The sequence below is a fragment of the Ursus arctos genome, unplaced genomic scaffold (assembly GCF_023065955.2).
Source record: "Ursus arctos isolate Adak ecotype North America unplaced genomic scaffold, UrsArc2.0 scaffold_2, whole genome shotgun sequence".
Taxonomy (NCBI): Eukaryota; Metazoa; Chordata; class Mammalia; order Carnivora; family Ursidae; genus Ursus; species Ursus arctos.
This window is the reverse complement of record NW_026622874.1, coordinates 10,758,868-10,770,721: the sequence shown is the minus strand read 5'-3', so window position 1 is coordinate 10,770,721 and position 11,854 is coordinate 10,758,868. Positions and strand designations below refer to the sequence as shown.

General features: G+C 49.7%; 1 long non-coding RNA gene across 2 annotated transcripts in view; it reads left to right on the top strand.

Annotated features, from left to right (window-relative positions):
• Positions 1-24: 24 nt before the first annotated feature.
• LOC113262866 (uncharacterized) overlaps positions 25-11,854 on the top strand; it is a 151,670-nt gene continuing 139,840 nt past the window's right edge. Inside the window, exons 1-4 of one of the 2 annotated variants that reach the window (XR_008960410.1) lie at positions 25-1,466; positions 4,554-4,631; positions 6,418-6,575; positions 7,679-7,878. This is a non-coding gene — a long non-coding RNA (uncharacterized LOC113262866). The remainder of the gene's footprint in view (positions 1,467-4,553; positions 4,632-6,417; positions 6,576-7,678; positions 7,879-11,854) is intronic. The other variant, XR_007191367.2, reaches the window with a different exon arrangement.

Genomic DNA, 11,854 nt, shown 5'->3' with positions numbered 1-11,854 from the left:
GAGAGCGGGGGCGCGAGGGGCGGAGGGAACGGCGGCGCGCGCGCAGGCGGCACTGCGCAGCCCCCTCCTCGTTCGCGGTTGGACGCAAGCCCTCCTCTTCCGTAGTGAGGTGCTCCGCACCTGCGTCGCCCGGTGCCCCGCAGACGCCCGGGGACCCCAGTCCAGCTGTCCTCATCCAGTCCCTCCGGCCGGCCTGCACTCAGCCGCACGCTCCCGGTCTCCCTCCGCTGCAGGTCCACCCCTCGTAGGCTCTGGAGGGGTGGGGGAAGGTCACTCGGGGACGCCTGAGAGTCGGGGACTCTGCCTAGCTCCGCCCCGCCTCTCCGCTCCTGCACCTGCCGCCCCCTGCGCGCTCCCCGCCACTGCGGTTGCAGTTCCGGCTGGTCCCTCTGGTTCCAGCCCAGCCCAGCCCGCCAGCCCTGGCTCCTGACTGACTGCCACGCTTCTAGTGGGCGGCCTGAGCCGCCTCAAGCAGGACAATCGTCAAACCCACCCAGGGCGGATCCCGGAGTGGGAAGGGGTAGGAGGCCGACCACTCGCCCCCCCCCCCCCCGGCGTGTCTTCCCTCGGAAACCAGTCGCACTTCATGGCGGGCTCACACCAGTCTACACCCGGACGACGGTATTTGCACATGACCCAACCACTGCGGACTCTCCTTCGTGCCCAGTAGGTGGCCAGTATTCTCACTGACATGCTTTTTTATGCCCCCTTGGGAGTACCGACCACTTTGTTCTGCTGTAAAATCCCAGAGGCCAAAAGAACTTTGAAGACCCAGCTCAAGTGGCGGGACGTTGAGGGGCAGTCCCCCTTCCCATCCCTTATTCCCTATTGCTGAAAAGCCGAAGTCCTTGGTTTCATCTCTCTCCTCTGAACCCCTGTGAAGCTTCACACATCCCTCCGGGGGCAGTGGTGACACAGCAGAAATCGGCAGGGGTGCCTCTGCAGTCACTGCAGAGAAAGCCCCATCCCCAGAGAGCAACATAGCCCATCCTGGAAAAGGAGACTTCCAGCCCCATGTTACCCAATACAGGGATGCTAGTCTCGGCCACCTTTCTGTCTCCAAGGTCAACCTTGCAGGTCTAAGGACAAACTCGAACTGCTTTGGAATGAGCTCTTTCCCACTAATCCTTTGCAAGGCCCACCCACGGACTTCCAAAACCTGAAAATCCCTGAAATTCAGAGGAGAAGCAGTGACCTATCCCCCCAGCCCCAGAGGGACTGCTACTTGCAGGGCTCTGTCAAGGGCAACTGTGAGAACAGTGTGTTGAGAAAGGAAGCCACCCCCTGCTTTGCCCCCGCAGTGTTTATGTTGGAAAAGCCCCAGGTTGGTGGGAGAACGGCAGGAAGAGGTGCACCTGCAGATATGATGCCCTCCGTCCCTGTCCCAGTAGAAGAAACCTCGTGGAGAAGTTTCCAGCAGGACAGATCACTGGGAAGGGCATGCGTTTATGGGATGCTCACTACAAGTAAGAGGGAGGAAAGCCTGTGGGCAGAATCAGCAAAAAGGGATGAGTGAGGGGAAAGGTGGCAGGGGAAGGGATGAGGGGCTTAAAGGAAATAGGCAAATCCGCCTACCCCACCCCTCTCATCCCCCATTCCTAGATTCCCTTTCCTCCTCTCCCTATCTCTTCTCCAGTAGAAGCATGTGGTAAAACAAAGTATGTGGAGACAGGCTCACAGCGACAGATTTTTCATTAGAACCCCCATTTTCTCTTTAAAAAGAGGTGCCCTGCCTTAGCTTTCTAGGGCTATGGCAAATGCCAAATAGACTGATTCTGTATCTGGCCAGGCTGAGCTTCCTCTCTTGTCCTTGACCTACTGTGTTCCTCTGGAGGATACTCCCTCTTCAGATCTTAGCTCCCCAGCTTTGCTCATTCTCCCTCCCCTGTCTGTAGACTCTTCCCACGCCTGACAAGTCCTGAGGGCCGTGCCTTCACAGCCCGTGCAACTAGTCAGCCTCTCCCAGGCTTCCTAGGAGCCTCCATATTTGCACCCAAACCTGGTAGTGCAGCTACAGAATGTGACCTCAGCCCTGTGACCACCAGAATGAGACTCCACCTGCCCAGCCACGCAGCCCATCTGACCACATCACCACCAAGAGCTCCCTGCTGACGAATAAGACAGACCCACGTTCACACTCCCAGCTTCCGTCCTGGCTAGCTGTGTGACCTTGGGCAAGTCACTTGTTCTCTCCAGGGCTGTACCTTCTTCCATTGTAAAATTGGAATGACGCATGGTTGCGAGGATCAAATGGGAGATGTGGGAAAATGCTAAGCACACTGCTTGGTGCGTCGCGAAAGCTATTAAATAGCTTACTTAGTTATAATGAGCTCTTTCCATTTGACCTTGTCCGACCTTGGAGCTGTTGCTATGACTTTGCCACCTTCCCATTCTGATATCCACCCCCTGCCAGGACTCCCGAGTTCTCTTAGAAGGTCACCTTGACTAATTCCCTACCCTCTATGCCACCTTTCCCCTTGCTTTCCAGTGTGCTTCCTGTTCGGTGACCTCCTCTAACTCAAGTAATGACTAACTTGAGTACGGGATGTCCCTTCGGGCTGTGCCGGGCTGGGCTTTTGTTCTGAGGCCCCTTCTGTGAAGCGTGCTGCAGCAGCAGGTTAAAAGCGGAAAGCATGCAGTTCCCTCGAGGGAGGGGTTCCTCTGGCAGGTGCAGTGTGTGGCTGGGCAGGGGGTGGGGGAGGGAGCTGTGGGCAGAGGGAACCAGGAAAGCTGTTCAGTGCATGCCTACGGAGGCCTGACGTCTCTCTTCAGAAAGAAAATAGGAGGAAGGAATTCTTCAGCTCCTTTGAAAGACTTGGGGCAAAGAGAACAATTTTTAAATCTCTTTTTCTAGGGAAGAGGAATGGTTCTAGAGTAATGTGGTTCATTCTGCCCAAGGTGGGTGCTGGGCATCGGGGTGGGTAGATGGGAAGCAGAGGGAAGCATGGCGGCAGAGAGTAGAGGAGGTTAGGGACCTCTGTCCAAGTGAGGATGACAGGTTCTAACTCGGGGAATGACCAGAGGCAGTTGCGATGGAAGCAGAATCTTTCCTAGAGCTGAGATGGGGGCCCACCGGTGAATGCAGGACAGGGCAGGCCTGTTTGTAGCAAGACTGCCAGTTAGAAGCCCAGCTGGGGAAGGAAGCAGGACACATCAGCCCCTGGCAGTCAGCTGCTTCTGCTCAAGATCAGAGAGGCTAAAAGGGCGGTTCACCTGCCTGCACCCCAGAGGGTACAGTTTGGCAGGCTGCATGAGGGAGCTCCAGACCTGAACAGCAGACCCCCTCGCAAGCTGTTGGCTCTCCGAACCCCTGGGCCAAGCGCAGTGCCGTGTGCTCTGCAGAGGGCTCCGAAGGCTGAGCCGCCAGTCCCCACGTTGACACACGTGCTCACACACTGGGGTTCTGATCGGCCGGCCCTAGAGTATTTTAAGTATGGAGTGGAGGGGGCTGAGGGTATGTGTGGCACGGTGACTCATCTTGGCAGCAGAAACTGTGTGCAGCGTTGAGGAAAATGGCTCGATGGCAGGCTCTGTGTGCTGTGGAAAGCGGCCGGAATGCACTGCTCTGCGATGGAGGGCAGGGAGGGCTGGGGGAGAGGAGGTCGGGAAATGCTGCCCAGCCGTCCCGGGACCCGGCACAGTGGCGGGATGCGGGCCACGCTAGGGGAGCCCCGACCGCGGGCCTGGGCTGAGTGCCCTAACCATCCGTCAGGTCAGGGAAGCCTGAGTGCTCCACAGGGTGTCATTCTCTGCTTCACAAGGGCCCCTGGCTGTTTGATGAAAACAATGAATCATTCCCTGGAAGGGTTCTGGTTTCTTAAGGAAACCAGAGACCCTCCATGGGCACACGTAGAAGCAGCCCTCTTTTTCATTTAACGTCATTCTGTCACTTTCCTGTTTCACTGGGTCTGGAATGGAATTCCTGTCCTGGGTAAGGACATAGTAAATAAGGACAATAAAGAAAAAGGATGGTTTTTGGGGTTTTCTGTTTTTGTTTTTAAGCAAGGCCTCCTCGGTCAGATGGACTATACTTGCCAGGAGCGGCAGTGACAGGTGGTCTGTTTGTCACCTTGGCCACCAGGCCCTGCCTGGCAGATTTCCAGAAATTGCTGTCTGTTATTCCATTCCTAACTTGTAAGTCAGGAATCTGGTGAGTCCAGAAAGCATCCATGGTTCGGTGAGACATGCTGGGATTTCTCTCCACTATCCCTGTCCTTTACCAAGTTGTTACAAGGTGTATGGAGGTGACCACAGTAGAGAGAAGTGGACGCCCAGGGAAGGATTTTTGTTTTGATTGTTCTAGCAAGACCACAGAAGTGTATGGTTTCTGTCAGCATATTCACAACTTGGGGGGTGGTAGGAGTGAAGGCCAACTGGGGCACAAACTCTTGTCTGAGATTTCAGATCCAGCCTGTCCGCTCCTTTGTACTTCCCCAGTAGGGGGTAAGAGGTTGAATTTGGTTTTTCCTTGGAAAATGCCTGGTACCGACCAGCACGTGCTCTAGGCTTTAGAAAATAAAATTTCTTTACAGAATTTTCCATCTGCTTTACAGGTGACAAGTGGACAGTCCTCTGAGAGGCTAAGCTCAGTGAGGGGAGCTCCCATTACATCATTCTTGGGACAGATGTCGGTGAGATGAGATTCGGGGGCATTTTAGGATCCCTTTCTTGCTGGACAACTTGAAGTCTTCCAGAGTATCTATTTTACAATCTGTTTCATTTTCCACTTCTTTCTGCAGGCTTAGTTGAGGGCCCGGAGATAATGGGTGGTCATGGTGGATAAACCCATCATATATAGTGCTGCCAATAACGTCAGAGGTCCTCCAGTCTAAATAAACTCCCATCTCCTAGGACAAGGTCCACTAGCCTCTAGTTGAATATCCAGACGGGCCGTGTACGCCCTGCCTTGCAAGAGAACATTCCATTGGGAAACCATGAGCTAAAATTGAGCTCCTTGTAACATCTATACCATCCTGGTTTTCCCCTGGGGAGAACACAGCACAGGTCTGGTGTATCTTCGCTGTGTCCACTCTACAAACATTGCAGACATCTCTGCTGTCTCCTTGGTTTTTACCCTTCAAAGCATAAAACCCCCATTTCTTCAGTCCCTGGATGAGATTTTTTTTCTAACCCCCTCACTGTACTAGCTCCCTTCCTCTGTACATTTTTCCATTTGTTGGTGTCCTTTTTTTAAAGCAAGTGCCCTGGTTCTCAGGAGTGCAGAGTCCAGTAGAGATAATGGTGTGTGTGATCCGGACACTATCATTTTTATCAGTTACGGTCCTCCTAACACTATGCCTTCGTGGTTTTCTTGAACCAAGGGCTCTTGAACCCGGAAGCCAGATAATGTTTTAGAAAAAGCTTCTGCATTTGCAAAAACCAGAGACACCTCCTTCCCTCTAAAGTCTAGCTCAAGGAAAAGAGATACACATAAAACAACCAGGGAAGGAAGACACCAGTCCCTGGGCTCCAGGGTAATGTGCTGTAGACACTGGCCTTGAAGGGACCGGTTAAAATGGCTGTCGAGCTGTTGGCTGGCAAGAGACAGACAGATACACACTCAGACAGGTAAGCAAACAAACACATAGAACAAAGAACCTTATATACCCTACAAAATTTGCCAGCTTTTCTTCTTTCTGAGGCACTGTACATTTCCACGTCATTCTAGGAATAGTGCATTTTATTTTATTTTATTTTATTTTATTTTGAGAGAGAGAGAGAGTGCACAAGCGGGGGGAGAGGCAGGCAGAGGGAGAGGGAGAAGCAGGCTCCTCGCTGAGCAGGGAGCCCGACGAGGGGCTCGATCTCAGAACCCTGGGATCATGACCCGAGTTGAAGGCAGATGCTTAACCAAGTGAGCCACCCAGGCGCCCTTAGAAATAGTGCATTGTAATGTGGCTAGTTTGTAGCACTCAAACCAAAGGGAAGAAATGAAGAAAAAAAAAAAAAGGCTGTTTTGCATTTATTTTACTGTGAAGAGTAGCTGGGAGGCAGGAAGATGCAAAGAAAGAAAAGAAAAGAAAAGAAAAAAGAAAAAGGAAGGAAGGATGGAAGGGAAGGAGGGAAGTAAGGAGGGAGGGAGGGAGGGAGGGAGGGAGGAGGAGCTGAAGCTGGATCACAATTTATCCTCTTCTCTACACCGAGTAATGCGAGGATTTTATGCTATAAGGAGCGATTCTTTAAGCAGCTGGCTGTTTGCAGTATCTGTATCCTAGCTAGCTTTGATTCTTTCTTTGCTTTATAAGTGATAGCAGTCTTTCATACCTATAGTCTACATGGCATTGCACCCAACAAGGGGGCCTGGAAGGCAGGCGCCTTTACTGAAATTTATGAAATGCATCCTGAGGACCAGAACTCTCCCCACCAGGCTCCCCCACTTCCTGGTTCTAGAAGTCATTGCTGTACCTTTCCTCACAGTGACACCACGAAGGACACAAACGAGTGGAATGACGACGAGACCAGGGCTCAGGGGTCAGAGCTCTTACTCCATTTAAACCTGCTGTCGTGATGTCAGAAGCTACACCGATGTGTAATAACCACATTTATCCAACACTCTAAGACAGACGCTATGCCAGGTATTTAATATGGATTACCTTTAGTTTGTTTGTTTTCCACTTTATATTACCTTTTTAACCCTTATCGAGGCAGGTCCTTGTGATGGTTAATTTTATGTGTCAGTTTGATCGGGCTAAGGGATGCCCAGATGTTTGGTAAACTGGTTCTGGACGAGTCTCTGAGGGGTTCTCTGGAAGACGTTAGCGTTGGAATTAGTAGACTGAGTAAAGAGGGGAGCTCTCACCGATGGGTGTGGGCATCATCCAGATTGTCCCCCACTGAGGGACAATCCACTGCATAGACCAAAAAGGCAGATGAGGGGCAAATTCTCTCTCCCTCTGCCTGAGCTGAGACATCCATCGTCTCCTGCCCTTGGCCACTGGCACTCCTGGTTCTTGGGCTTTTAGACTAGACCACGACTTACACCATCAGCCTCCTAACTCTCAGGCCTTGGACTAAATTATACTACTGGCTTTCCCGGGTCCGCGGCTTGCTGGTGGCAGATCATGGGACTCCTTGGTCTCCATAATACTGTGATAATTTCTATAATAAATCTCCTCATCTGTATCTGTATATCTCTGTGTATCTTGCTATTTATCTAATCCTATTGCTTCTCTTTCTCTGACTTACACCGTCCTCTTATTATTATCTTCATTTTGCAAGAGAAGAAACTATATGTCATATAGATTAAGTCCCTAAGGCTAAGCAAGAAGGAAGGCCACATTCAGATCCAGGCAGCCTGGGCTCCAGAGCCCATGCTCAGAACCACGAGACCTAACTGCCTCTTTAAAAGGATGATGTATACACATAGAAAGTGCTAGCAGAGCTCTTGGCATCTAGTGGGTGCAATTATGTAAGGCTCTTTATTTTCTGTGTCAAAAGCTCCCCAAGATAATACAAGTCTTCACTGGGTCACAATTTAAAGAAGCCTGTCTTGGATTCATGGACTTACCCGTCAGTCAGTCATTGATTGCCTCCTGTGTGTGTATAGCATTACCTTGGGAATTGAGGGAATTACAAAAGACATGGAAGATATGGGCCTTTGACAACAGTTGGTAAGGCAAGATCCACAGGAATGAGCGAACAACAATGCAAGCTGATAAATGATTATATTTCACAACAGGTACCATGAGCAAGAGATGCAGTGAGAATTTAGGGAGGAGAGAGAGCCCTTCTGGAGGGGGCAGGCCCCACCAGGATTTCGATAGCACCAAGGGAAGGAGCAGAGTGGAAGGAACCTTTGTTTGCTCATTCGCTGAACACTGACTGAGGGACCTAACTGCATCCCAGGTCACTTTGCTGGTCATCAGAGAGCCCATGTGGGTAAGTGGCTTATTCTCTCCTGTGGGGACAGCCTGATATTTGCCAAGGGTGCTAGGAGAGCGCTCGGAGCAGGACCCAACCCTCCGTGGAGAGTGGGGAAGGCTTCCCACAGGCCATGGCCGCTGAACAGACGGAGTTAGCCGGAGGATGAAAGCCAGGGGAAGGGAGGGCAGGCGGGACAGCTGGTGCAAAGGCAGAGAAAGGTGGGCTCAGGTTACTCAGGGTCGGTTGAGGGACCACCTTTGATTGTGATCAAGACATTTTAATAGAGAAAAGAGACAACTGAAAGATCCAGGGTCTAACCTGCTCTTTCGAAAGGAGAACTAGACTAAAGCAGATCAGAGTTCCTCAGACAGCTATGACATCATCCCCAGCGCCTCCTGGGGGTTCATACCTGACAGATAAAACCAGATCTGCACCCAGCCGCTTCCCCACCACTGGCTTCCTAGGATGCCCAGACTCGAAACTGCTCCGGGTTGGTTTGCAAGCTCCTTGGGATCCTCCCAGGTGTAATCTGAGACCATCCCTTGTGAGCAGAGGACAGGGAAGGAAAAGGCAGCCACTCCAGGTTGGTAGGTGGCGGCTTTAAAAAGCAAGGGAGCTATGTGTCTGTTTTTGTGCCAGTACCAGGCTGTCTTTGTGATCACAGCTTTGTAGTACAGCTCGAAATCCGGCATTGTGATGCCCCCAGCTTTGTTTTTCCTTTTCAACACTTCCTTGGCGATTCGTGGCCTTTTCTGGTTCCACACAAATTTAAGGGCTGTATGTTCCAGTTCTTTGAAAAATGTCATTGGTATTTTGATCGGGATAGCATTGAAAGTGTAGATTGCTCTGGGAAGCATGGACATTTTAACTATGTTAATTCTTCTGATCCATGAGCATGGAATATTTTTCCATCTTTTTGTGTCTTCTTCAATGTCTTTCAAGAGTGATTTGTAGTTTCTAGAATATAGATCCTTTACATCTCTGGTTAAGTTAATTCCAAGATAACGTATGATTTTTGGTGCTATTGTAAATGGGATGGATTCCCTAATTTCTCTTTCTTCGGTCTCATTATTCGTGTATAGAAATGCAACTGATTTCTGAGCGTTGATTTTGTATCCCACCACATTACTGAATTGCTCTATAACTTCTAGTAGTTTGGGGGTGGATTCTTTTGGGTTTTCCATATACAGTATCATGTCATCTGCGAAGAGAGACAGTTTGACTTCTTTGCCGATTTGGATACCTTTTATCCCTTTTTGTTGTCTGATTGCTGTTGCAAGGACTTCTAGTACTATGTTGAATAATAATGGCGAGAGTGGGTATCCTTGTCATATTCCTGATCTTAAGGGAAAGGCATAGACCAATGGAACAGAATAGAGAACCCAGAAATGGACCCTCGGCTCTTTAGGCAACTAATCTTTGATAAAGCAGGAAAAAACATCCGGTGGAAAAAAGACAGTCTCTTCAATAAATGGTGCTGGGAAAAGTGGACAGCTACATGCTAAAGAATGAAACTTGACCACTCTCTCACACCATACACAAAGATAAACTCCAAATGGATGAAAGACCTCGATGTGAGACAGGAATCCATCAAAATCCTAGAGGAGAGCATAGGCAGTAACCTCTACGACATTGGCCACAGCAACCTTTTTCATGACACATCTCCAAAGGCAAGAGAAACAAAAGATAAAATGAACTTGTGGGACTTCATCAAGATAAAAAGCATCTGCACAGCCAAGGAAACAGTCAAAAAAACTAAGAGGCAGCCCACGGAATGGGAGAAGATATTTGCAAATGACACTACAGATAAAAGACTGGTATCCAAGATCTATAAAGAACTTCTCAAATTCAATACACAAGAAACAAATAAACAAATCATAAAATGGGCAGAAGATATGAACAGACAACTTTTCCAATGATGACATACAAATGGCTAACAGACACATGAAAAAATGTTCAAAATCATTAGCCATCAGGGAAATTCAAATCAAAACCACACTGAGATACCACCTTACGCCAGTTAGAATGGCAAAAATAGACAAGGCAAGAAACAACAATTGTTGGAGAGGATGTGGAGAAAGGGGATCCCTCCTACATTGTTGGTGGGAATGCAAGTTGGTACAGCCACTCTGGAAGACTGTGGAGGTCCCTTAAAAAGTTAAAAATTGAGCTCCCCTATGACCCAGCCATTGCACTACTGGGTATTTACCCCCAGGGTACAGATGTAGTGAAGAGAAGGGCCATATGCACCCCAATGTTCTGCAATAGCAGCATTGTCTGCAATAGCTAAATCGTGGAAGGAGCCGAGATGCCCTTCAACAGATGACTGGATTAAGAAGTTGTGGTCCATATATACAATGGAATATTACTCAGCTATCAGAAAGAACGATTTCTCAACATTTGGTGCAACATGGGCGGCACTGGAGGAGATGATGCTAAGTGAAATAAGTCAAGCAGAGAAAGACAATTATCATATGATTTCTCTCATCTATGGAACATAAGAACTAGGAAGATCAGTAGAAGAAAGGGATAAAGAAAGGGGGGATAATCAGAAGGGGGAATGAAACATGAGAGACTATGGACTCTGAGAAACAAACTGAGGGCTTCAGAGGGGAGGGGGGAGGGGGAATGGGATAGGCTGGTGATGGGTGGTGGGGAGGGCACGTGTTGCATGGTGCACTGGGTGTTATGCGTATAACACTAATGAATCATGGAACTTTACATCAAAAACCAGGGATGTACTGTATGCTGACTAACATAGTAAAAAAATATGATTATAAAAAAAAAGCAAGGGAGCTTGTAGATGAGGCTTGTGTTGGGCAGCAGCAAGGTGGGGGATCCCCACACCCACCTGCCACATTCTAGAAATTTCTGCAGAGGCCTTGACTTCTATAGAGGTCAGTCACACGTACCGTGCAGGTGTTCTCCACAGCACATCACTGTCTCAAGGCTGTGTCTTTGGAGCAGCCTCTGGGAGTGGGAAAGGCAAGTGGAACCCACATTCCGAGGACGGGGACGGGGTGAGGAGCCCTTGCGTGCCGAGTGTCGGGGCGCAGCTCACAGTGGTCACACCTGCTCAATGATCTCCTCTAACCCTGCGGCAAAAAGACGAGTCAGACTGAACTGTAAAGCACTATTGCCTTCAAAGAGAGCATCCTTCTTCCCTTTACCTGTCCCAGGGCTTCTGCGTAATGAAGAGAATGTGGCCAGACTCACAAAGGGGCCTCTCTTTTACCTACGGGCAAGTTTTTGAATGAAAGCAGATTTCGAGTGAAGAAAGCCAGATAACAGTCTCATAGGATGGTTGACACCTGCTGGGACTCTCATTTTTTTAGCTTTCATAGGCATCTGGACGTGAGAGGGAAGTGCTGTCCATGGAAGGGATTGTTGTCCCCATCGGAACACGGGGCAGAGGGAGGGTCCCCTTCTCTGCCGGGGCCAGAGGGGAAGGTGTTTCTGTCCCCTCTCCAATTGGAAACAGCACTTTCCCGGCCACACACACCCCAATCTTCTACAAATTAGTCCAGGACTCCCTCAGCGCTATAGCTTAACTGCAAATTGATTATTTTTTTGGAACTTGCTTGGGAACCTAACCTTCATGTTCTCGGCCCATGGAGAAATGTGTTGCCAGGTTCCAAACGAGCACCATGTGGACTTTCAAAACACAACCTGTTGGTAAGACGAGAACCCCTCCTTCTCATCATCATTTCCTCTGACGCGCAGAGTGGACACAGGGGTCAAGCCAAGGGAGCCTGGTCTGGAAAACCACCAGGTTTGTAGGAGAGCCTGGAGGCTGTGTTCCAGATGGGGAGGGAGAAGCCCAGTGAGGGAAGCTTCCTGGCCAACTTGTGGCAGGGCTGGCTTCAGACCCATGTTCGTCTCCCGTCGTGTGAGCCATCCTGGGTTGACCCGAAGAAGCAGCCATACATGAAGATGGAGAATATTGTTGCCTACATTTGAGGGACCCCAAGAAGCAATTGCGATCCTCCAC